We start from the raw sequence: 26957 nt of genomic DNA, 5'->3' as shown, positions 1-26957 counted from the left end.
TTAAGTGAATATAAAACAAACACAAATGCTTATGTGCAGCAATTTTCTCCCACAAATAGGTCTGCGGTTATCTCATCAGGAAGATATATTGTATTTAAGACTTTATTTGCCCTCTTTCACACCCAGTCAAGGTGGCTTAGGGAGTATCATTTTATCAAGTAGAATTAGAAGCACTTGGCAAGTTGCTCATCTTATGTATAAACCTGAAATTAACCTGTCGAATAGAAAATAATGAGAAACTGATTCAGTTCATCTGATGCTTATTTCTTGTGACTAACCTATCATTTAAAAGAACTAGTAAAACAGACATTTTTGGCCTGAGTTAGCTATATATTTACAATGGTTTTCTATTTCTTTTTGCACTTAAATATTTAGTTCCCTTACCTTTAAAATAGAATGTATTTTAAGAAATATTCTGGGAATGAAATGTAGAAATAACATATTATATACACTTCTGTACTTCTGCTGAAGTTTATAATATTCTGCTTCTTAAATACCGTTTATTATTTTATAATGTTGTTATTTTCACATGTATATTTTACGTGTATATCATGATAGTGTTTTGTGGACAAAAGCCAACATTGCATTCATTTGGGATCCTTCTATCACAAATAGCACAGCACATAATCAGTAAATAGTAAATATATAAATAAAATTTATAAAAAATATATTATCCTGTGTAAATATTATATGCTAGGTTCTGAATAAATAAAAAATACAATATTCAAACTGAAAACTGAATGATGACATTCATTAACTGTCTTGCTTTTGAATCCATAAACAAACAATTTATCTGAAGACGTTAGGTGATGGCCGGCCCTAGGGCCCTGACTTGCAGAGTGTCCTTCTTTGACAGACTTTCTCATTGGAAGCCCAAAACACTGTCCAGGGAAATCAGAGGCCACACCCAGGTCCTCAGAGGCAGACATAATGATCTCTCTGTTAACTATGCATTATAGCCATTGTACCTACTCCTAATATTTTTGTGAAATTTATTTGAATGATCGATGAACCTTTCAGCAAAACCCAAAGAAAAGAGAGAATTCAATTTCTAAAGGAAAATCATACAAGAGAAAATAATTTAGAAATATTTAACAAGATGTATTTACCTGACTCTTAAACTCAGACCTGAAAAGAAGAAACACTCAGGTTTTTTAGTTCACTCAGGTTTTTTAGTGTGTGGGGGAGCACATACACTAAAAAGTCACATACTGTTTTGAGATAACTTTGATCTCATCAGAAAAACATTTGGTGCCGGGAGCGGTGGCTCACGCCTGTAATCCCAGCACTTTGGGAGGCCGAGGCGGGCGGATCACAAGGGCATGAGATCGAGACCATCCTGGCTAACACGGTGAAACCCCGTCTCTACTAAAAATACAAAAAAGTAGCTGGGCGTGGTGGCGGGCGCCTGTAGTCCCAGCTGCTCGGGAGGCTGAGGCAGGAGAATGGTGTGAACCCGGGAGGCGGAGCTTGCAGTGAGCCGAGATAGCGCCACTGCACTCCAGCCTGGGTGACAGAGCGAGACTTCGTCTCAAAAAAAAAAAAAAAAAAAAACAACCTTTGGGAGAACGTAGCTTCTTCTTGTTCATAGGCTTGTTCAAAGGCTTTTGCTAATGATAAGTGAAAAGCAGTATACTTGATTATTATTTAAACCTCTAGCATGCCTTAAGACAAAATTAGCAATGGGGTAGTGAGGTTGTGAAGTGGCAATGGAGGTGATGCTGGTAGAAGAAGTAAAGAAGGAGAGGAACGAGAGGAAGAGAAATGGTTAATGTGTAATGAGCACATATTTTCTGATGGTCATTGTCGTGCTAATTTAGTCCTCCCTGCCATCCTGTGCGATAGGTTCTTACTTTTGTTATCTTCAATTAATGGATGAGGAAGCAAAGTTTGCAGCAGTGACCAAGTCACTTAACTCAGGTCATTTAGCTTGTTCTCTCTCGCCCGGGGTCCTGGCTCTCCAACCTAAAGCATAGGCCCCATGTACACAGGCTTTTGCATTTTCCAGCGTCTCTCATTTTCCAAGCTGGTTTTTATATTTAAAATGTTATGCCAAAATAATTTTCAGTGATGTAAATGCCTCTCAACAGTGCTGTCTTCCCTGAGGTTACTTTTAACCCAGAGAAATAAAATTCTAATGATCACATTTGTGTCAAGGCTCTGGGAAGATTATCTGCTCAGAAGAACTTTCTAAGGATTTGTACCTTTGTATTCCAGGAGCAGCTGCCCAATTTTGTCTATTCGTTGGCTATTAGAATATTTCGTCTATTCTTTGGCTGTCAGAGAATACTAAGCAAGGAAACAAGCAAAAAATAAACCAACAGGAATTTTGCTGTCTTATTATGTCCTGGTTTCTTAACTGTTTCTGTCTACTTCCCTCCCCACCATATTTCTTTTCATATGTAAGTTTTTAAATATTTGATGATGGTGATGGCGCTACTGAAGTGAAAGATTTATGTATCACTTTTATAGTCCAAAGCAACGCAATTTTCTTGTGATAAGTTAAAATATTAAAGTTAACCATATTTAATTTTAGCCATCAATCTTTCCCTACTCCTGTTTTCAGGATTTTTTCTTTTTTGCAAGAAAAAATGAAATTTACTAGTAAACATTGTTAAAAATTTTTTAGGCAAATTAAATTAATAGAGTTTAATTGAGCAAAGAACAAATTGCTGATTGGGGCAGCCTCCCGAGGCAGGGTAGGTTCAAAGACTCCAGCACAGCCACGTGATGGAAGAAGATTTATGAACAGAAAAAGGACTTACAGAAAATGGACGAGAGGTGCAGAAACAGCTAGATTGCTTACAGTTCTGCGTTTGCCTTATTTAAACATGGTTTGAACAGCCGGCCGCCTGTGATTGGCTGAAACTCCGTGATTGGCACAAGAGTAGGTAGGTCACAGTCTGTTTACACGTCCAGTGAGGTTACAGTTCATTACCTACAGAGAAACGTTTAGACTGAACTTAAAATATGTAAGGAGGCAGCTCTAGGCTAAACTTGATTTAGCAATATAATCTACTAATTCTTTTTGTAATAAAATTATTTAATTTTCAGGTGATAAGATGAAGTATCAGTCATTGAGATGTTTCATACCCAGTAGAATCTGGGGTGGATATTTGCTTTTGTGAATGGTCTTCACATTAGGAAGTGCATTTAGGAAAATCGGGTATTGCATTTTCATGGTTATTTGAGCTCAACGATTTTATTCCTTTATTGGCCAGATCATTTGGTACAAAGATCAACTAGAAAGAAAGTTTCATGTATTGAGTTTTTGGGAGGGGCTGTTTTAAATACTGTTAAGACGACTGATTTATCTTTCTTTACTTAGTAGGGGGAGGTAGGAGGGGCATACCAGAATTCAGAAGTGCGACCACCATAACCACTTCACTTTTCAATTTATTTTTCAGTTCTAGGATATATAAGCAGACAAGGAGGGTCTCTAGGAACCATAGGAGTTTAATCCACGTGAGCCATCAGCCTGGTTTACAGCTTCCTGCCCTGCAGCCTGTTCTTCCCTAAACCCTGGGTGGACTATAGTAACCTAGTTGGTTGAAACCAGCTCCTGACAGACCCTGGCAACTTAGAGATTAACCCTGGTGAATCTTCCTCATGACTGTAACGTCTCCATCCCGGAGGAACTGTAGTTCCGTTATCATAACATGTAACCCGTGTGCTGCCATGATGACACTGTGTCTGTGCCGCTGGGACCCCTCATCTACATGCGATAATGCACCCTCTCCCCTCTCCATCACCCCGTAAAACCCTCCTGTCACTTTCCTTCAGGGAGACACTGCTTTGGAGAATACACCCAGTGCTCCCCTTACTTGAGCCAAGTAATAAAACTCCTATTGATCAAAATCTGCATTCTCGTGGAGAGTCGTTTGTTGCTTGACAGGTGAATGAACGCTGTTTGTTTTTTTCGGATAACAAATATGAGGAATTAAACAAACAAACAAAAAACCCCAGACTTGAAGCTTTCCCATAATAACAACAAAGAGTTTGAGTAAGAATTCCACAGCTTGCCTTCATCTGTGGCAGACTTGCATGAATCATTTTCAAATAAAGATAATAACTCAGTTGGTCTTGTTGTCCAAACAAAATGTGCTACTTCAGGAACATTCTCTTCCTATGTGGACTTTGCTGCTGAGTCAGTGTGAGACCTTGAACAAGTCTCTGTTTGTTTCGTACCATTCAGATTTCCTCGTCTGTAAACATTAAGTATCTACATTCACTAAAAGTAGTTCTGAATGAATGTTATTTAATGGTGCCAATGATGTTGGAGGATACCTGTGGTAAGTGGTTTAATTTATTTTTGCAAGTTGGTATAATATCCATACTATAATGACCTTAAAATAGATGGACAATGTGGATATGTGGATGTTTTTGTTATTGAGAAGGGGGTTGACTGAGAGTAAAGGACAGTTTGATTTGTTTTTCTACATTAGTCCTATTCATCTGGCAAATGTGAAATTTCCATTTCGTCATTCATGTTCCTAAGGCGGGTACTAGATTTAGTTACATTTTCTTGCCAAAGTAAAACTTGCATCATATACTTAGGAACGTGTGGAGCACTTCCCAGAGCTGTGCTTAATCTCAGGTGCCCAGAAATGTTGAAACTTGTTTACAGAACTTTGGACTCATCTCTGATTTATTAACTCAAGTTATTCCCTGGACCTATAATTAACATCTCACCAGCCTGATATTTTCCTCAACCACTTAACACAAAAGAATGATTATGGAGCTTCACATGCAACATTATCCCTTAAAATTGACTCTAAACAAGGATTTAAAATAAGGTTGTTTCCATGTGCACAAGTGATCAAATCATTGTGTGATAAAATGATAGATTTTTTTATGATGTGTTTTCATATCTCTGTGACCTTTTTTGTTAGAGAGGTGATACCATTGAGTCCCGGGAGACTTAGGTTAACTCTTAATATACAAAAGGATAAATACTTTCTTCTTCAAATAATTCCAAGCTCGTTTTACTCCTTTAAAATAATTTTTAGATATACTTGTCAAATTCTGTGAAATATTCATGTATGAATTTTGATTGAAACTTCATTAATGATGTATTTATCCGTTTCTTTTTCTTTTTAACTTAAAATTTATATTTGTTTATATAAAATTTCTGAACATATTATTTTTAAAAACTAGTTATAACTACTTTAGAGTTTTTGGTGGCTATTATGGGAAGTTTCTTTGCATTATTACTTTATTATTGTTACATTATATAATTGTTTTTATTGGAAAATAATGATATTTATTTGTATATTGATCTGGCACCATAAAGCTTTCTGACTTTTTCTTTTTGTTTTAGTTGCTTATTTACATATTATCTTAAAAGTTCTATGAGGATGGTCATATGAGCCAACAATAATGATTTTACTAATACCAATTCCTGTATTAGTTTCCTAGGCTGTTGTAACAAAGTGCCACGACTGAGTGGTTTTGAAACAAAGAGAGCTTATTCTTTCATGGTTCTGGAAGTCTGAAGTCTGAAATCCAGGTGAAAGTAGGGCCGCGCCATCCCCAAAGCTCCAGGGAAGAATCCTTCCTCTCCTTTAGTTTTCTCAGTGGCCCACAGTACTTGGCGCCCTGTGGTTTTGGGGCAGCATGTCCAGCTCTGCCTCTGTCTCCACATGGCTGTCTTCCCTATGTGTCCGTGTCCAAATTTCCCTCCTATGAGGAAACCACAGACACCATGTATTAGATTATAGATCCCTCTATTCCATGATTACCTCATCATTAAATCTGCAAAAATCTCATTTCCAAATAAGGTCACATTCACAGGTTCCAGTTGAACAGGCATTTTTGGGGGGCTGAAGGGTGGCACTAATTAACCCAGTAAACTCCACCAGCTGGCACCCCAAATTCATGTTCTCCCGTGTGCAAAATACATTTACCCATGTCCCCCAAATTCTTAACCCATTTAAGCGTTAACTCTAAATCCAAAATGTCACATTAATATCAACTCAAAAAGTTACAAATCTCATCATTGAAATGATCTAAATTAGGTATGGGTGAGACTCTTAGTTTTCATCCATACTGGGGCAAAGTCCCTTCATCCACAGAACTGTGAAACTAGAAAACAAATTATCTGCTTCCAAAACACAATGGTGGAACGTATGAGGTTGTCTCTATTTTGCCTTCATATTCTGAAGAATACGTTTGTTGGATGCAGAATTGTGGGTTGGCAGTTTCTTTCCTTGCATTACCTTATAATATTTTTCAACTGTCTTCTCACATCTAAAATTTCTGACAAGAAAAAGGTATTTGAAACATTTTTTGCATGTATGTAATATGCCATTTTTGTCTGGCTTGTGAAAACATTCTTTCTTTGGCTTTAAATACTTTGACTATTACATACTTGCTCATTTTAATGATGTTTGCTCACACTTGGAATTTACTGAGCTTCTATAATCTGTAAATTTATCTTTTACCTAATTGAAAAAGTTCAGTTTTTTTTTCAATAATTGTGTGTCTGTATGTCCCATTTTCTTTCTCTTCTGCTGTGGAACTGTAGTTACATGGATATTGGAACTTCAGAGATTATTTCACAGGTCCATGAAGCTTTGTTCACTTTGCTTATCAATCTTGGTATTGTTCAGATTAAAAAAAGTTCTGTTGATCTCTCTGACCCCTTTCTTTGTCAATTCTATTCTTCTGTGAAGCCCAATTAGTGTGTGCTTACTGCATACATTGTATTTTTCCATTCTTGCATTTCTTGTTTGTTTTGTTTTGTTTGTTTGTTTTTGTTTGAGACAGCGTCTCACTCTGTCACCCAGACTGGATTGCAATGGTGCAATCTTGGCTCACTGCAGCCTCCACCTCCCAGGTTCAAGCGATTTACCTGCCTCAGCCTCCCAAGTAGCTGGGATTACAGGTGCATGCCATCACACCCAGCTATTTTTGTATTTTTTGTAGAGATGGGGTTTCACAATGTTGGCCAGGCTGGTCTCGAACTGTTGACCTCAGGTGATTAGCCCACCTCAGCCTCCCAAAGTGATGGGATTACAGGTGTGAGCCACTGCACGTGGCTGATTCTTGCATTTCTGTTTGAGACTTTTTCCTAGTTTCTATTTGCTGATGAAACTATTTGTATTTTTATTATTAAGAGCATATTTCTTTTTACACTACTGAGTGTAGTTAAAATAGTTAAAATAATATCCTATGTGCTTATTTCAACATATGTTCATTTGGGTATTGTTTTCCATAGGTTGTCTTTTCTCTTGAGAATGAATGAAATATCCATTCTTTCTTCACCTATTGACTGGATTTGTATTGTTTCTTGAATACTCTGAAGATGTAGAGACTGAATCCTGTTATAATCCTTAATAGAGTATTGATTTTCTAAATTTTAGCGGGCAATTATTTTAGACTCATGAACATTGTATTTTGAACACAGCTCAAAATTCATTCCAAAGTGCTTTGATCCTGCCTTGTGTATGCATGGTTTAAGGTTGGTTAGTTAATTGGCTGAAATTTGTGCATGGGATCTGGGCTCCCCCTCTCTGGCCATCTCCTTTCTGGAATATCTCCCTCACTTTCTGGTGGAAATGATTATTTCAAACTCTGTTCTCCAGTTCTTTAGAACAGAAAAAGTATGGGTTTTCTATCAAGGATTTACTTATTAATGCTGACTGCAATCTGCATTGAGGCTAAAATAATTGAGAACACAGGAAAATTAGCCCATGCCATTCTTTCTTCCAAATTGATTCCCTCCTATAATCTTTCAGCCTCTGCTCAATCTGCACTGCCTCCAGGCTGCTATTCAAAAAATTTATCCAGGTTTCTAGTGGTTATTTGTGGGGAAATTGGCCTGGCAGGAGCATCTTTGGCCATGCCTGAAGTGGAACACATACAAAATGCTTTTGCATTGTCTTTGGCTGAAGCCACTAATATTTCAACTTCCCCAAATATGTCTTTTCTTCATGTATTAACTTGGGATTTTCACAATTCTTTTATAATATTAATTTGGACTACAAATTTGTGCGAAGATCGAAGTAGAATTTAATTTGTTGTAAAAAGCATTTTCTCCCCCAACTGAGTCCCATTCAGATGGCTACTTCACTTGGAGTATTTTTGTCCCTATATGGGGGCATTTTCTCTTATTATTAATAGTAGCTTTTCAATAGTCCCCAGATTTTGCAAGTATCTACTTGAAATTCAAGTATAAGCTTAAGACAGTAACTAGTCTCTTATCTCCTCTTCTCTTATGGGTATTTAAACCTCAACCATTTCACATTCTTCTTTTCATGCTGAGAAAATTATCTTATACCCAGTAAATATGCAGAATCTTTAAAGGACTGAAAAAAATAGGGAAATGTTTAACGTAGTTATCAAGGTAGGTACCTCACACAAGAAACTGCTTGATGATGAACATTTAAGTTTCAAAGCAGGAAAGATAGCCCTTGTGATGAAGGCGATTAGAATGTGATACAAATGACTCTTAGTTTTTCAGTGGACCAGAGCGACAGTTACTGGTTAGTTCGACAGGTGAGACTCAGTCACAAAGAGTTTACGGATCTCGCTGAAAATAATGGAGACAGGTACCATGGCAGAATCACTACCCTATACACAACTGACTCTCTGAGATGAGTGCCTAAACCACATGGCAACCAAATAGGTATTATAATTAGTTTGTGAGAAAGTGGTAATAGTACTTTTGCAAATCTTGATGTTGTTTTATTAAACAAAACTAAAATATAATTTTATTTAATATTAAAATAATGTTGTAAATATCAATTGATGTAAAATTTATTTGCAGAATCAAAATTCCTATAAGGAAGTATTATAACACTAGGAAGAAAATTATTTTAAGACAGTGACTCATGAAAAAGTGTTATGTGCTATCTGCGAAAATATGCCGATACTCTCTTGGCTGAGAATACGCCAAGAAGATCTTTGTAGTTTTGAACATTATCTTTATTACTTGATTAGCCACTTTTGGAACTGTAAAATGTAATTTAAATGGTTAAAAAATGAATGCATTAAGACAATAAGCACTTTAGGCATTTATTATGAACCTGCTATATTTTTATGAAAATGCCTATCAGCCTATTATTTCTTTCAAACTCTAGTCAATACCAAATCTCATTTGTGATTTATGTTTTCCTAATAATGAATTCTTTATTGAATTTAGTTACATGACACTGAGAACAAAGATTTTGCCTCTGGCTGTTATCTAAGCAAGGAAGCTCAAAAAACATTATCTACATACTCTTAATTAGAGAAATCCCTTAAAATATTTTAAACTTCGTGAAAATTCAGACAGTCAGGAGATGCATTTATTATTAAGATTATTTTCAAAACCAAAGCCTTATTAATAAAAAATGAAATGAACGACGTGACTTTTGAAGTTTCAGTCTGTCCACAGCTAGCTGTATAACTTTAGGAATGTTATTTAAGATCTCCATTTCCTAATTAGTAAACTAGGAATTCTATTAATGTCTTCAAAAAATTGTTCTGAGGAATATATAATATGTGCATAAAATGTGGACACAGTATTTGGGCCATGATAGTAAGTGTTCAAGAAAAATTTTTTTATAAACTTTCTTCCCTATATTCACAATTTGTATTGTAATTTTAAATATACTTTTTAGAGTAAACCATGACATTTTATTATACATTTGTTTTCACTTTAAATGGATCTTAGCTACAAGGTTGTTTGAACAGTATAGTCTATTCTAATCCATCAAAATAAAAGACTAACAAAATAGAAATTCGAAATCTCATAGTGAAGTACACTAGCAATGAATTCAAAGATATAAAGAGAAATCTCTTGTGAGAAATAATAAATCCAAGTCACGTTGGCTTAAGTGATTTCTGGAAATAGAAGAGAATAGGCCACTCTAATTTGCCTGGTATTCCTGCGGGATAAATTGTGCCTTTACAATGAAACTAGAGGTGGCTTGCCCTGCCTGTCCTCAATAGTATAATGTCAGTGACTGCCAAGAATGCAGCTTTCCCAGGATCAAGAATGGAGCCTGCTTCTTTACCATATTTCCAGAATGATATGCATGTTGCTTAGCCAAATAATTAAATACTTCACATTTTAAGACTTGTTGCTTTCTCTGATTATGATAAAAACAAAATAAAGAAAATATTTGTTAGTCTGAAAAGATATGGTAATGGGATGTCAGGGGAAATGACAGAGTAAGGATCTCTGAAATTTTTCCAATCTATAAAAACAATGAGAATGCTTTCAAAAATGAGCAGAATCAATCTTTTCAGGACTTTGGAAATTAACCAAAGGCTTGCAACAATTCAGCAGGTTTATTCAAAAAAACTAGTTTAATCTTGGTAAGAGTAGCACATTTTATTGAGTGTTAACATTGCTTTTTTTTTCTCCTCATTTCCACCCCCACCGGGGATGACAGCCCTAAAACTCGCACACAGTAGTAGGAAAACCAGCAGCCTGCCAGCCACTGGGGGCCAAAACAAGTTTGGGGCTTCATCAAAACCCAATTCCAATAGAATCGTCACTATTTTAATTGTCTGATGGTTCCTGGAAGACCCTACTCACAAGGCTTGCCTTTATTTGACCTGACTCAGAGCTTACTCAGAGCAACGGTCTTTCTGCAGGGCATGTATTGAAAGTAGTTAGGAAAATAGAAAGTCACATATATGCATACAGCTGTGGACGTGCTCAGAAATCATCTGAAATGGCCATAAGCTCTCACCTCTGGCTCACCTTTCGGCCCTGCTCAAGCAAAAAGTGAAGGATAAGGCAGAATTACCAAGTGCCTGGTGGAGTCCTGAAGGCATGCCTGAACTCATATGCAGAACCCATCAGCAAAGGCTAGAAGACTGATTACTTCCAGGCATTTAAGGAAATGTCTTTTGAATCATTAGGTGACCACAAAGCTAAGCAAGCAGAGACTTCAGTGATACGTGTGACAAAGAACAGAGACTTTATAGAACTGGTTTGGGAAATTAATTAATAAGAAACAGCAAGAGAAACAAGCAGTGGCAGCAACAAACACCAGAAAGGGAGAGTATCTGATGTCCAGTGTTTACACATTATATTATTAAAAATTTCCATTTTCAAAAAACACTTTAAGTCAACTATTATATACATGCTTGAACTGGGTTGAAGACCCCCAAATCCATGCCCACTCATAAACTCAGAATGTGAGCTTCTGTTAAAATAGGGCCTTTAACTATATAATTAGTTAAAATTAGATCATACTGGACTAAAGTGGATCCTAATCCAATATGACTGGTTTTCTTATAAGCAGAGGGAAATTTAGGCACAGATACATATAGAGAGAGCACCAAATGAACACAAGAGTAAAGGCAGAGGCATACAATTACAAGCCAAGGAATGACAAGGATTGTCAACAACCACAAGAAGTTGGAAGACAGGCATGGGATATAAATTCCTCTAGAGCCTTCAAGGGGAGCATCACCCTGATGACACCTTGATTTTGGAATTTTAGCTCCCAGAACTGTGAGATAACAAATTTCTATTGTTTTGAGCTATTTAGAGTGTGGTAGTTTATTAAGCAATCCTAGGAAGCTAATACAATTCACAAAGACCTAAACACAATCACATCTATAATTAAAATATGAGACTATCTAACCAAATAAAGACAATCAATAAAGAAATAGAAGTTATATTTAAAAACCAAATACAAATTCTATAGTTTAAAATTGCATTAGTTAAAATAAAAAAAATCAACAGGAGGTTTCAGCAGGCATATAAAAGAAATTAGCAAGCTAGCATATAAGTCAACTGAGATTATCCAGTGTAAGGAGCAGAAGGAAAAATGAATGAAGAAAAACGGAACTATCCACAGAAACCTATGGAACACTAATAAGCACAGCATTATACACAAAATGGAATTCCAAGAAATAAAGAAGAGAAAGGGAAAGAAAGAATATTTAAAGACACAGCAACCCCAAAAGTAACAAATATAGTTAAAAAATTACACATCCAAAAAGCTAAAAAGATTATAAATAAATGCATACATCTATGCATAGAAACATTATAATCAAATTGTTGAAAGCCAAAACTAATAGAGAATCTTCAAAACAGCATGAGAAAAATGATCCATTATGAATGAAAAAAATCTCAACAAAATTTAGAAATGACTTATTTTCAGATGCAAAGAGGCTGGAAAACAAGATGGAGACATAATCAAAGAGCAGAAAGAAGATACTTTCAACCAAGAATTCTGTATCCATCAAAAGCTACCCTTCAAAATTAAAAGAGAAGTTGAGATTTCTCAGAAAAACAACTAAAATAATTTGTCACTAGAAGATCTGCCTTATAAGAAATAATAAAGGCTGAGCGCAGTGGCTCATGCCTGTAATCCCAGCACTTTGGGAGACTAAGGAGGGAGGAGTGCTTGACCCTAGTACTTTGATACCAGCCTTGGCAACATGGCAAACCCTTGTCTCTACAAAAACTTTTTTAAAAATTAGTGAGGTGTGGCGGCACACCACTTTAGTCCCAGCTACTCAGGAGGCTGAGATGAGAGGATCACTTAAGCCCAGGAGGTCGAGGCTGCAGTGAGCTGAGATTGCATCACTGCATTCCAGCCTGGGCAACAGAGTGAGACCCTGTCTCCACAACAACAACAACAACAAACAAACAAACAAAAAACTGAAGGTAGTTCTGTAGGTTAGAATGACAAGACACTAGTTAGTAATTCTAATCCACAAAACTAAATGCAGTAAATAAAGAGCACAGGTAAATATAATTAAATAGGTAAATATAAAGGACAGTATAAATGCATTCTTGTTTGCAACTAGTGTAACTATTTTTCTTCTGTATGATTTATAAGACAACTACATAAAACTAATTATTAATCTGTTTGACATGCATGCATAAAGATGTAATGTGACAATAGCTCAAAAGAGAAGTCAGGGAAGAAGCTTACAGTAGTAAAACTTATTTTATTATTGAAACTAAATTAGTGTTAATCCTGACTAGCTTGTCATAATTTAAGATATTAATTGTGATCTTCAGGTAAACAACTAAGGAAACTTTTCTAAATATTAAAAAATGACAAGAGAATTAACATAGTATATTTGAAAAATGATTTAATTTAAAAAGAAGGCAGTAATAGAGAAATAGCAGAAAGTATAAGCCATAAGATTTTTAGAAAACAAATAGCGAAATGGTAGATGTGAATGCTATATTAAGAGTAATTACATTAAATGTAAATGAATTAATAGTCCAGTAAAAAGTCAAAGATTGGCAGAATAGATTTTAAAAAGTGATCTATGCTGTCTGTAAGATGCAGACATTAGATGGAAAGACAGTTGTTGTAAAGAAATGATAAAAAATGATAGAAGAGGCAAGCAGTCGAAAAAGGAGAGCCGAAGTGGTCATGCCAATATCCAACAAAATACTTTAAAGTAAAAATTGTTACTGCAGAAGAGTATTTTATAATAGAAAATAGTCAATTCATCAAGAAGATATAAAAATTAAAAACATAAATGCACCTAACAACAAAGCCCTAAAATACATATAGAAAAAAAAAAATAGAATTGAAAGCAAGAAGAAACAACTCGACAATAAATTACCAATTTCAATATCCATCTTTCAATAATATATAGAACATTTAAACAGCAGATCTGCCAGGAAATAGAAGACTTAAAGATAATATAAACTAATTAGACCTGAAACGTATGTATAGTACTCTCCATTCAATGACAGAAGAATACACATTCACCTAAAGTGTGCATGAAACATTTTCCAGAATTGACTATAAGATTATAAATTATAAAACAATGATGAAACAAAACTATTTTTAAGTTAAAAGTATTAAAATCATGTAAGTTTGTTCTTTCACCACAATGGAATGTAATTTGAAATCAGTAATAAAAGAAGGAGAAGGTCACAAATATTTAAAAATTAAACAACATACTCCTAAATAAACAAGAGATTAAAGAAGAAATTACAAGGTCAATCAGTACTCTGAGGTACATGATTTCAAAACTACATCAACTCTTATGGAATACAAGTAAAGCAGGGCTTATAGGGAAATTTATAGCTGTAAATGCCTATATTAAAAAATAAGATTAAAAATATCAATAACCTAACCTTCTGCCTTAAGAAACTAGAAAAAATATTAAGCTAAACAAAAGCTAGGAAAGAAAATATTAAAATTATAGTAGAACTAAATGAAATAAAGACTATAAAATCAAAAGAGAAAATCAACAAAACTGAAAGTTATTTCTTTGTGATAAGATCAATAAAATTGACAACCTATAGCTAGATTGTCTGCAATGGAATGAATAGTTGTGCCCCACACTCCCAAAATCATATGCTGGAATTCTACCCCTCAAAGTGGTAGTATGAAGAGATGAAGTATTTGAAAGGTAATTATGTCATGAGGGTGGAGCCTTCATGAATGGCATTAGAGCCCTTATAAAAAAGGAATCTTAAAAACTCTTGTCCTCTTTCCACCATGTGAAGAAACAATGCGAAGACAGCAATCTGCAACCCAGAAGAGGGCCCTCACCAGAACCCAACCCAGCTGGCATCCTAGTCTTTAACTTTCAGCCTCTAAAACTGTGAGAGATAAATCTTTGCTATTTATGAGCTGCCCACAATGACTAAGAAATTAACTAAGAAAAAAGAGAAAATACTTGAATTAATATTATACAGGGTGAGAGAGAAGACATTACTATAGGCCTTGTCAATATAAAAAGAATGATAAGAAATGTCTACTAACAAGTGTATGCCATGAAAAAATGAATAATCTAGAAAAAATAGACAAATTATTTAAAAGATATACAACATCAAAACTTACACAAAAAAATCCTCAGAATAGAATTGTCACAAGAAAAGAGATTGAACTTATTATGTTAAACCTTTCCCCAAAATATGCCATACCTCTGTGGCTTTACTGGTGAATTATACCAGACATTTAGTGAAGAACTAACAGTATATACTCACAAACTCTTCCAAAAAAGTAGAAGAGAACAAAGCACTTTCGAACTCATTCTATGAGACAAATATTTCCCTGATACCAAAACTAGAAAAAAGATTATAAGAAAAGATCTACAGATAAATATTCCTTATGAATATTGATAAAAATCCTCAATAAAACACCAGCAAACTGAATCTAGCAACACATCAAATAGATGTATAGACCATGATTAAGTAAGATTTAATCCAAGAATGCAAGGTTGGTGTACCACATGAGTATCAATCAGTGTAATACATCATGTTAACATAACAAGCAACAAAATACATTTATCACCTCAGTAGACACAGAAAAAATAAAATTTTCATAATTAAACACTCAACAAACTAAGGCTGTAAAGAAACTTCTTCAACCTGATAAAGAGTATTTCTAAAGAAACATTCAATTAGCATCACAGTTAATAATAAATGATTGAAAGCTTCCCCTCCAGGATCAAGGAAAAGGACCATGATGCTCCCTGACAATACATCTATTTAACATTGTACTGGAGGTTCTGGCCAGGGCAATTCATCAAGGAAAGTATATGGACCACATCCAGACAACAGTCTCTATTGCACATGACATAATATTTTGTATTTTAAAACTTAAGGAAATCTCAGAGAATGCATAAAAATAATACTACAGCAAATAGATGAGTTTAGCAAGGTTGCAGAATGTAAGATTAATATATACAAATCAGCTGAATATATACAGAAGCAAAGAACAATTTTAAAATGAAATTAAGGAAACAATTCAATTTTTAATTCCATCAAAAATGATAAATACTTAGAAATACACTTAACAAAAGAAGTATAAAACTTACTCACCAAAACAATAAAACATCATTGAAAAAATGATGTTTTATCATTGAAACAAAGAATATACTGCTAAACAGTATATAAAGATATCTTGTGTTCATGTGTTGAAGGAAAATATTGACAAGATGCTTTGCTACCCAAATTTTTGAACATATTTAATATAATCTCTGTCAGTATCTTAGCAGGCTTTTATTGCAGAAATTAAAAAGCTGATCCTAAATTTATATGGAAATACAAGGGATCTACAACAGTCAAAACAATCTTGAAAAGAACAAAGCAGGACTCCATCTTCCTGATTTTAAAAATCTCAAAGCTACAGTAATCAAGAATGTGTGGTACTGGTATAAGGATAGACATAGAAATCAATGACCTAGAACTGAGAGTTTAAAACCATGGCATATAAGATAAGCCAGTTTTTATAAGGGCACCAAGACAATTCAGTGGGGGAAAGAACAATCTTTTCAACAAATGGTAATGGCACAAGTGGATATTCATAGGAAAAAGAATGAAGGTGGGTTCCTACCTCATATAATTAACTCAAAATATATGTGTTAAAATGATAAAACTCTTACAAGAAAAGAGATATAAATATTTCTGGCCTTGGAATAGGCACTTTTAAAAAACAATGTAATGCCTAAAGCACAAGGAAGAAAAGGAAAAATAAATAAATTAAACGTCATAAAAATTAAAATGTCTGTGCATCAAAGGACATTATTAAGAGTGAAAATACAATTCATAGAATATGAGAAAACATTTGGATATCATATATGTGATAAGGGACTTGCATTCAAGACGTATAAAGAATATTTATAAGCTCACAAGAAATACACAAATGATAAAAATAAATAATTTTAATAGACATTTATCTAAGGAAGATAATGTGAATGGCTATCAAACATGAAATAGGAAAAGATGTTCAACGTCATTAGTCGTTGTCAAAATCTCAATAAGATACCACTTCATACCCACTAGGGCAGCTATAATAAAAAAGACTTGCAATAACAAGTATTTGAGATGAGGTGAAGAAATTGGAAGCCTCCTAATTGTTAGTTACAATGCAGAATGGTGCAGCTACTGCAGAAATCAGTCTGACAGTTAAATGGTTAAACTAGTTACTATATGACCTGGCAATTCCACTTGTAGATACACACCCTAGAGAAATAAAAACATATGTCCAAACAAAAACTTGTACATCAAAGTTCATAGCAGCATTTTTTTTTTTTTTGGTCAGAATGTGGAAACCAAAAACAAATATAGCCAAAATGTGGAAACAACCAAATGTCCATTTAAGAGAGAATGAATGGCTAAATAAAGTGTTGCATAGCCCTACAATGAAATATTATCCAGCCACACAATAAGTGAAGTTCTGGTACATGGTAACATGTGGCTGAATCTTAAAAACATTATCGAAGATAAAGAAGCTGGAAATCTTAATATAAAAAATATAAAATGTCCAGAAATAGTATATCCATAGAGACAAAAACTAGATTAGTGTTTGCCAGGGCTGAGGGAAGAGGAGAAGTTACTGCTAGTATGGAATTTCTTTTTGTTGTGTGAATACATTTGGGAATTATATAGTAGTGATGAATGTGCAACTTTGTGAATACATGAAAACCACTGAAGTGTACACTTTAAAATGGTTCATTTCATAGTATGTTTTTATCTATATTAAAAAACAGGCAGGGCATGGTGGCTCATACCTATAATCTCAGCACTTTGGGAAGCCAAGGTGGGTGGATCACTTGAGGTCAGGAATTTGGGACCAGCCTGGCCAACATGGGGAAACCCCATCATATCTAAAAATACAAAAAAAAAAAAAAATTAGCTTGGCGTGATGGCACACACCTGCAATCCCAGCTACTTGGGAGTCTGAGGCAGGAGAATTAGCTGGGCCTGGTGGCGGGCGCCTGTAATCCTAGCTACTAGGTAGGCTGAGGCAGGAGATTAGCTTGAACCTGGGAGACCGAGGTTGCAGTGAGCCGAGATGGCAGCACTGCACTCCAGCCTGGGCAACAGAGCGATTCTCTGTTTCAATAAACAAACAAACAAAAAACAGTATGTGACAAAAATATAGCCGTGGAATGAGGAAACAAACTTTTATCATTTATAGCTAGAAATGGACATGTCTAGGTATAGAAATTATTTTTCAAATGAGCAATGCAAGCATTCACTTCTTATATTTCAAAGACCCTCAGCTTTGCCACAAAATCCACAAGGGCATATATTATACAATTTTTTAACAGATGTTGATTTAGTGAAGTCAATGAGTCTTTAATGTCCATTTATTTATGTAGTAATGGTTGAGTTCCACCTAATGACTCTAGCTTTAGTTATAACAGGATTTCACATATTTGGGCAATTCTTTATATATTTTTCACATTACATTATATCATCCTTTCAATAACATTTCAGTTAGACTTGGGCATTTTTGTTCCCATTTTATGTATGGAGAACCTAAATAAATGAGAACTTCAGGGTTTTATTCAAGATTGTGTAATAAATGATGGAGGCCCTACCAGTCCCAAACCCTCATTCTTAAATTACCTCCAAATACATCAAAGGGAGAACCCACACAAAGACAAATATCCACGTTAAACATTTCACGAGAACGCTTTTTCCTGCTAGCTTAAAAAAATCAAGCTGATATGTAGTTTCATGGTAGTGAGTGAAACGCTCCTTAGACTTTATTTTTAAAGCCATTCTTCTTTGAATGGTTTGAAGAACCTGCAGTAACGCTCAGCTCTGCCTTGTGAAACAGAATGTTCATATCATCTTGTTACTCTTTAAAAAGACATTTTGGCTCTGAATAGTTCACAGATTAAAATAGGTTAACACGCAGGACGTTAATCTCTGTTTATAGAAAATACCGAGACAGATGGAGAAGTAATTATGAATAAAAATAGATCTGTTTCTCAAACAGATTCCTGCACAGAGGCATTTAAACATCAAGGAAACTGAAGGCAGGGGCAGGGTGAAACCTAGCCCGTTGCTTTGACACACCGTCCTGGAGTGACAAATAGGATATTGACAGGGGAATCTGTTTAAGCCTGGAGCCATAGCTAAGCTGGACTTCCAGTAGCTTCTATTATAAGTAGCTTTTTCCGTGCCACCTAGATTTATTTGGCTGTGCCACTGTAATTTTGGACTGGAACTGAATGAACACAGCGTTGTTCTGAATACTGCTGATCCTCTGCCTATAATAGGATCAACTGACATTACCCAGGTTGCTGAGGCATGTGAAGTGCCTCTGTAACCAAACTCCACCCTTGAGTCAGAGCCTGGTAATCCCTGGAGACTAACAGACATCCACGTGTTCTGCATGATTCATGCAACTGCTATCTGCAGACAGTTGCTGGGAGAAACGCCCTGTTAAGTGTTTACTCATTATGGCTACTTTGCCCAACTACCCTTGAGTTATTTTGACTTGGACTAGAAAGGAAAAAAAGAGAGCCAACAAAATGGAACAAAGAATTTGCCCTTTCTCCTGAACATTAGGATCTTTGGTGATTTATGTGTAGCTTCCCTAGGATAATATGAGACTCATATTTACAGGGAACATGGAAATCCAGGAAACAGAGACAGAAGTCACCAAAGTGAAGAAGCAGAAATAAAAGCCAGGCTAGTCGGGATAGTGTACAGATATGCAGTTAATATAATTACAGCAAAAACAGGCATACTTGTGCCAATCTTTAAAAAAGGGTTTTAAATCAGGGGTACCCAACCCCCAGGCTAAAGACTAGTACTGGTCCGTGGCCTGTAAGGAATGCACAGCAGGAGGTGAGTGGTGGGCAATTGGGCACAACCGCCTGAGCTCTGCCTCCTGTTAGATCAGCTGCGGCATTAGAGTCCCACAGTAGTGCAAACCCTACTGTGAACTGCGCATGCCAGGGATCTAGATGGTGCTGTTTATGAGGATCTAATGCCTGAGAAGAACAGTTTCATCCCCAAACCATCCCCCACCTACCACATCCGTGGACACAGTAGGTCCCTGCTACTATTAATATTGGGGACTGCTCTTTTGAACGATGGTAAATGATTTTACTCAGTTTTGTTTTCTGAAAAGACTGCTTCAAACTAACTTTTTGAAGTTTTCCATCAAGTGTGTGTGACAAGTAAAGGAAATACTGCTACAAAAATATGATAATGGACTTGCCATTATTTAGCATGTTATTATTGCCCAACAACATTTTTTCCTGGATGATAAGTATTTATTAGATATGACGGTTACAGAAAAATATAAGCATGAACAGTATGCATCTATTTGAAAGCATAAGTGTGTTCACAGGTGGTTTCAGAGAGAGAAATTGAGAATGAGTTGAAGGGAAGAAGATTAGAAAGGAAGGGGGACTCAGAGCTCTGCAGTGACCCAAATATCAACAAGGCTTGGGAACATTTTGGATCCTGACAAGGGGCTGCTCTCCAAACCACGTGTGTGCTCAGCATTGTACACAGTTCAGTTTACTTCATGTGTTGGAATTCAATGGTGCCAAAGTACATTGGCAAACAAAGTGGACAGAAGAGATAATCTGCTTGTCAGCTAGAGACAGACAAGAGTCATGGAGAGGGGTGGCTGAAAATAGGGCCGTTGGCATGCGCTCAGGGACTGGAGTGGAGGAAAGCGCTTGGGGGCACTGCAAATAGCACTGACGGGGAAATCTAGGAGGTTGGGTCACGCTGAGCCTGTGAGCCACAGATCAGGAGAAAACAAGACATGTGATAGGCAAACCCATGGGCTTCTGATGCAGGCGCTGTGCTTGTGTGCCCTCATGGGGCTCCTGGCAGATGGCTTGGGAGAGGGGCTTGTGTGCCTGTAAAGCCGTCTCCGGGGAGCTGAGCCGCGAGGTGTGCGAAGTAGCCTCTCACTCCTCATGGGCAATTCTTTCACATACCTGCCAGAGGACGGCTCTTCTGCAAGAAAGAAAAGGAAACACGAACGGAGTGGAGGAGTCCAGTCCAGCAGCCAGCCCTGATGCTTTTAGTTCTCTCCCTCTTTACAGAGTTCACATCCACGCATGGCCACAGAGTAGGAGAGGTCACTGCTACGGTGATCAATTCATATCAAAACTACAATTATTTGCATAGCCACTGCCAAATATAGATTATAAAGTGACCTTATATACATATTCTTATCTGGCATACACCTTTGGTAAATTAGCTAAAAAGGAGATGTTGCAGCACTGTGTTCTTGGCTATTTTGTTCACAAAAACACTTGGATCTCTTAAGATAATATGAGTAAAATCTGGTTGTTTTCCAGCATGTAAAGTAGTTTAGTTGCCATAACATGACTTTTGTCCATCGAGTCACTTATTCACCTCTGCCACTGAATACTAACGTTTGGCCCCGAGACCCTCTGGCAGCAGGCACAGAGCCTAACCCACAGTGGGCTCTTGCTGTCTATATTTTTTTGAGACGGTGTCTCACTCTGTCTCCCGGGCTGGAGTGCAGTGGTGTGATCTCTGCTCACTGTAACCTCTGCCTTCCAGGTTCAAGTGTTTCTCCTGCCTCAGCCTCCCAAGTAGCTGGGATTACAGGTGTGCACCACCACATCCAGCTAATTTTTGTATTTTTAGTAGAGAAGAGGTTTCTCCGTGTTGGCCAGGGGGGTCTCTAACACCTGACCTCAGGTGATCTGCCTGCCTCAGTCTCCCAAAGTGCTGAGGTTACTGGCGGGAGCCACCGCGCCTGCCTCCTTGGTGTCTATTCATGGGTCCAGTACAGTGATGCAATTGGAGGGAGTGGGGGGAAAGGAAGGTGACTTCTGTCTCTGTTTCCTGGATTTCCATGTTCCCTGTAAACATGAGTCTCATATTATCCTAGGAAAGCTACACATAAATCACCAAAGATCCTAATGTTCAGGAGAAAGGGCAAATTCTTTGCTCCATTTTGTTGGCTCTCATTTTTTCTTTTCTAGTCCAAGTCAAAATAGCTCAAGAGTAGTCAGGCAAAGTAGCCATAATGAGTAAAGATGGGGAGAGACAGAGAGGGTAAGGAAGGGAGAAGAGCAAGAGATAGCATGGAGAGGGAAGGGGCAGAAGAGAAAAGAATGAAGAGGAGGATGAGACTCAGAGAGAGGGAGAGAGGGAGACAGAGATGTGCAGAGAAAGGAAATCTTTCAAGAAATCTACAAAGTGTCAGGCACACCTTCTTGATTGATTTAGGGATGCCTATAAACAGCTATATAGTACACATTAGGGGTGTGCTGGGTTTCTTTAATTTACTTGCATTAATTCTTCTCTTTTCCTATGTAATTTTTCAGTCAGGGAAGCTGATTTCTATAGATTGTATTGCCTGGGCTCCCATGTGGTAGGAGGGAGGAGGGAGATATTAGCACAGGGGGTGGCATTCATGCCTTCCTCACCCCGTGGCCCCAAATTCTAACAGTGGTTAGGTCCCCTAGAGATGCAGTTTCTGTTAGGGACCCTGCTTTGGGGCTCCAGAGAGTTCTAGTAATAGAATAGAATTTTCCGTTATATGTCTAATTTATACCAAGAACCAAGAGTACCTGACTACTGCATACAGGTTGCAAAAATCAACTTCTCCATCAAACGTGTTTTCCAAGAGCATCTCTTGAAATGTATTCTTCTCAACTGACAGGACAGAAAAGTAGGAAAACTGTGAGCCAATCCAAAAAGCTGCATAAAAAAGACAAGACAAATTTTTAGATTAAATTTTACTGTTAAGTTCGCTCCACAGAGGCATAGTGGAAGGCAGTGTTTGTGACACTCTTGCAGTTAATATACACACGAGAGTCACATTTCACCAGGCGTTTGGGGAAAAGTGAATCGACTAGAAGAGGAAAGAAAGCTGACATCCACCTCTTTCTTAATTCTTCCAATTCAGTAGCAGTGAGAAGCTTTTGGTACCAGTTGTTTACATGGGGCTTCACTCGTTTCATAGCCTTTCCACATTATTTATCCCATTTGTTCTTCACAGCATCTCATGCTGTGGTTACAGCATCAATTGTGATGAATATAGGATACGGAGTCCATCCTAGAAATGACTTCAGGAACTTCACGCCCTAACTCCACAATCTGGGAATGGCAGACAGATTCAGCACCAGGAGAACATCACATAAAGGACAAATGTGTATGTTTAAAAATGGCCAGTTTCGGCCTGGCATGGTGGCTCACGTCTATAATCCCAGCACTTTGGGAGGCTGAAGTAGGTGAATCACGAAGTCAGAAGGTCGAGACAATCCTGACCAACATGGTGAAACCTCGTCTCTACTAAAAATACAAAAATTAGCTGGGTGTGGTGGCACACACCTGTAATCCCAGCTACTCGGGAGGCTGAGGCAGAATTGCTTGAACCTAGGAGTCGGAGGCTGCAGTGAGCCGAGATTTCTCGCTGCACTCCAGCCTGGTGAGAGTGAGATTCCATCTAGAAAAAAAAAAAAAAAAAAAAAAAAAGACAAGTTTCTGCTTGACTTATAAGACCTAATCCAATGTATTTCTAAATCAAATAACAGATAGATGAAGGCATTTTTAAAGCAATTATCTCAGGTTTTCAAAACAGGTTTAAGAATGCGGTATCAAAGCCTGGACTAGGTTTCAATATTTCAGTATTTACAGGTGACGTCTCAGAAAACAAAGAAGCCGTTACTGACAAGTGCTTTCCAGGCCAAAGGCAAGTGCCAGGGAGTATAGTGACAGTGGATTTGCTGCCAAACTGATGATTTTTTCTTGTTTTCTTTTCAGTCCTATTTGTCCTGGGCTCGGAATGTTGATGCAGCTATTTCTATTTGGTTATGGGTGAGGCAACACTGCATTTATCACTGTGCCTACGTTTTTCTTCAAAGAGGCACGTGTAACTGTGTTCAATTGCAACTGAGAGCGTATTTTAAAAAGGAATTTGGCTTCAAAGTCATTAACTGACTTTAAATAAATTGCTTCTGAGATTTTACAGTATTAAACTTAGCTCAGAAGAAATGCTGAATTTAGTAAATAATGATTTTTAAGAACTTATATATGTCATCTTTTAAAAAACCTGCAACTTCAAATAACTTCAAAATGAGGAAAAGCTTTTATCAGCTTTAGAGTTAAAATGCAGATGTTAATCACAGGTTAGGATCTTGATAATTTCTAAAAAGACAAATGCAGCATTATTTGTAAAAGTACATACAGTCGTGTACAGCATAACAACGTTTTGTTCAACGAAGGACCACATATACCATGGTGATCCCTCAAGATTATAATGGAGCTGGCAAACTCCTGCCAACTCATCAGGCAGTCGCCACTGTAAGACTGTAGCAAAATGCATTAGTCCTGTATTCGTGGTGATGCTTGTGTACACAGACTTACTGCACTGCCAGTCATATAAAAATACAGCACATACAATAAGGTATAGCACATAATACCTGACAATGATAATAAATGATTAGGTTACTAGTTTAATATGCTATAGTTTTTATTGTTATTTTAGATTGTACTCTTTATGTTAATATATTATTAAAAGGTCAGTTGTGAAACAGCTTCAGGCACTTCCTTCAGGAGCTATCCAGAAAAAGGCATTGTCATCATAGGAGATGCCAGCTTAATGCGTGACGTTGCCCCTGAAGACCTTCCAATGGGGCAAGAAATGTAGGTGGAAGACAGTGATAGTGATCCTGACCCCGTGTAGGTGTAGGCTATTGTGTGGTTTGTGTTTTAGTTTTTAACAAAAAAGTTTAAAAATTAAAAAATTAAACAATATAAGAGCGCTTATAGAATACGGATATAAAAAGAGACAATATTTTTCTTCAGCTGTACAGTGGATTTGTGTTTTCAGTGGAGTGTAATTACAAGAGTCAGAAAGTTAAAACAAAGTGAAAAGTTTATACTGTAAAAAAAGTTATAGGGGGCTAAGGTTAATTCATTATTGATGAGAGAAAATTTTTTTGTACATTTTGTGTAGCCTAAGTGTACAGTGCTTGTAAAGTCTGCAGTAGCGTACAGTAATGTCCAAGGCTTTCACATCCACTCACCACTCGCTCACTGACCCAGCCAGAGCAACTTCCAGTCCTGAAAGCTGCATTCATGGTGAGTGTCCTACACAGGTGCATCATTTTTATCTTTTATACCATATTTTTACTGTATCTTTTCTATGTTTAGATATACAAATACCATTGTGTTACAATTGCCTACAGTATTCAGGACAATAACAGGCTGTACATGTTTGTTGCCTAGCAGCAGTAGGTGTGTAATAGGCTCTTCTGTCTAGTTTTGTGAAAGTTCACACTATGATGTTTGCATAACAACAAAATTACCTATGGATGCGTTTCTCAGAATGTATCCCCATTGTTAAACGATGCATGGTTCTGTGTGTGTATGTGCAGGACTCTGTGTGTGTGTACTATATATACTATACATGCATACCACATACGCACACATCCACACTATACTATGCACTCTACATATATACAACTACATAGGCAAATATAAAGCTGCATGTGCATAAATACACAAACATACACACATACATATGTATAAAAGGTAATGTATTGATATTAATACTGACAATGTGTACTAAGCATATATTTATATACCCTTAAATGTATATTATTTTAATACATACTATATTATGTTATATACTAATACACTTTTTTAAAACTGAAAGAAATCTCGTTGCCAATTTGTGTTTCTAAATATGATGTCCATATTTTTTCTGATTTTATTACTATAGCTGTGATCACGTCATGTAACTTAATTGTGGTGATGTTTCTCACAGTATAGTTTGAGGGTATCCAGCCTCAGATTATCTGAGGATGTAGCTCAAGATTTCCTAATTTTGCAAACAGCAAGCTTCCCAGGAGATTCTTAGATTCCTGCTAACAAAAGGCGGAGACTCACTGGACAGTTACTGAAGATAGACAGTAGGGGGCGGAAGGGCCCACGCTTCTTTGATATTGGTGGCTTTGGTTTTTCAGTGACGGGGGACACTTTGACTTCAGGTATGTACTGCATTTAGAATTTTCAAATGAACGTTTCTTGTCTGTTCCCTTCTTTTTTCTGCCTCCAAACATAATGTCTATCATTGTAAAAGTAATACAAAATCACTGAACAAAATTTGGAAAATACCAAATGAATAACAATAGAAATAAAGTAAAAAATGAACCACTCAAATTCCCATCATCAAGAAATAAACATTCTGATAATATTTAATTTTATTTTCCTATATATTGTATGTGTGTATATATATATGTGTATATATATACATGTATTCAAAATGTATTATAACACAAAATGTATAAAATATATAATAGTATAAACAAAATTATATTATACATGTCATTTTCATGTCATATGTCAGATATAGCATATAAATACATACCCAGTTTTCTAAAATGCTGATCTCTTTGAAATATTCAATTATCAATTGTGTTTCTTTCCTCACCGAAGTTACTTTTTACGACTTTTGGTAGTGAAAAGATAAAGTTCATTACAAAACATGCCAGGCTTAAGCAATTTTCCAAAGGGATTAAGTAATTGCAGTGGCCGCAGGCTATGTAAAAATTTTTAAAAGGTGGTGTCTCTCATATTCTTCAGCATAACTTAGGTCACAGAAACCCAGGCATAAACATTCATTATGAACTCATATTCTATCATGGCCTGACACTGGTAAGTTATTTTGTTGCAAAAGCCTTAAGCAATTTGAGAATGTCGAAGCACATTTTCAAGTGTTAGCATGTCTCCATTGTCTATAAACTGCATGCATATTTTATGCCTAAAAAATATTTCATCTTCTGATTTTCTAGCTTTCTTCTGCAGGTTGTTTTTTTTTTTAGAATATTTTTCAATCATTTTAATTCTGTATTGTAAAACTTGGAAATCTCTACTTTTGGACTGCCAAGAACAGTCCAAAATTAAATCAATTTACTCTCACTCTTAGTGAATATTTTGGGAGTGCTATGTATTGAATGTGTCACCCAAAAGTTCATGTGTTAGAAATGTAATCCTTCTGCCCCTAGGATGAGATGAATGGATGAATGAGGGCTCTGTTCTCATGACAGGATGAATGTTGCTGTCCCAGGAGTGGGTTTATTATCACAGCAGCATTATTCTTGTGCATGTGAGCTCTCCCTGGCTCCCTTGCTCCCACTCTCAGCATGTGATGCCCTCTGCCATGAGGTGAGGCAGCAAGAAGGCCCTCACAGATGCCAGCACTGTGGACTTCCAGCCTCTAGAACTATGAGCTAAATAAACTTTTTAATATAAATTACCTAGTTTGTCATCT

General features: G+C 36.5%; 2 long non-coding RNA genes across 2 annotated transcripts; one reads left to right on the top strand and one right to left on the bottom strand.

Annotated features, from left to right (window-relative positions):
* The first annotated feature begins 12615 nt into the window (after positions 1 to 12615).
* LOC134807096 (uncharacterized) lies at positions 12616 to 25667 on the top strand. The gene is made up of 3 exons (XR_010146733.1): positions 12616 to 12700; positions 24639 to 24763; positions 25522 to 25667. It is a non-coding gene; the product is annotated as an uncharacterized LOC134807096 (long non-coding RNA).
* Positions 19932 to 26219, bottom strand: LOC100612045 (uncharacterized). Its single transcript, XR_128175.4, has 3 exons — positions 26055 to 26219; positions 22249 to 22378; positions 19932 to 20653 (listed from the first exon to the last, which is right to left on the bottom strand). It is a non-coding gene; the product is annotated as an uncharacterized LOC100612045 (long non-coding RNA).
* Between the last annotated feature and the right edge of the window lie 738 nt (positions 26220 to 26957).

Source organism: Pan troglodytes, chromosome 8, assembly GCF_028858775.2.
Source record: "Pan troglodytes isolate AG18354 chromosome 8, NHGRI_mPanTro3-v2.0_pri, whole genome shotgun sequence".
In the NCBI taxonomy this organism is placed as follows: Eukaryota; Metazoa; Chordata; class Mammalia; order Primates; family Hominidae; genus Pan; species Pan troglodytes.
This window is presented reverse-complemented; position numbering and strand designations above follow the sequence as displayed.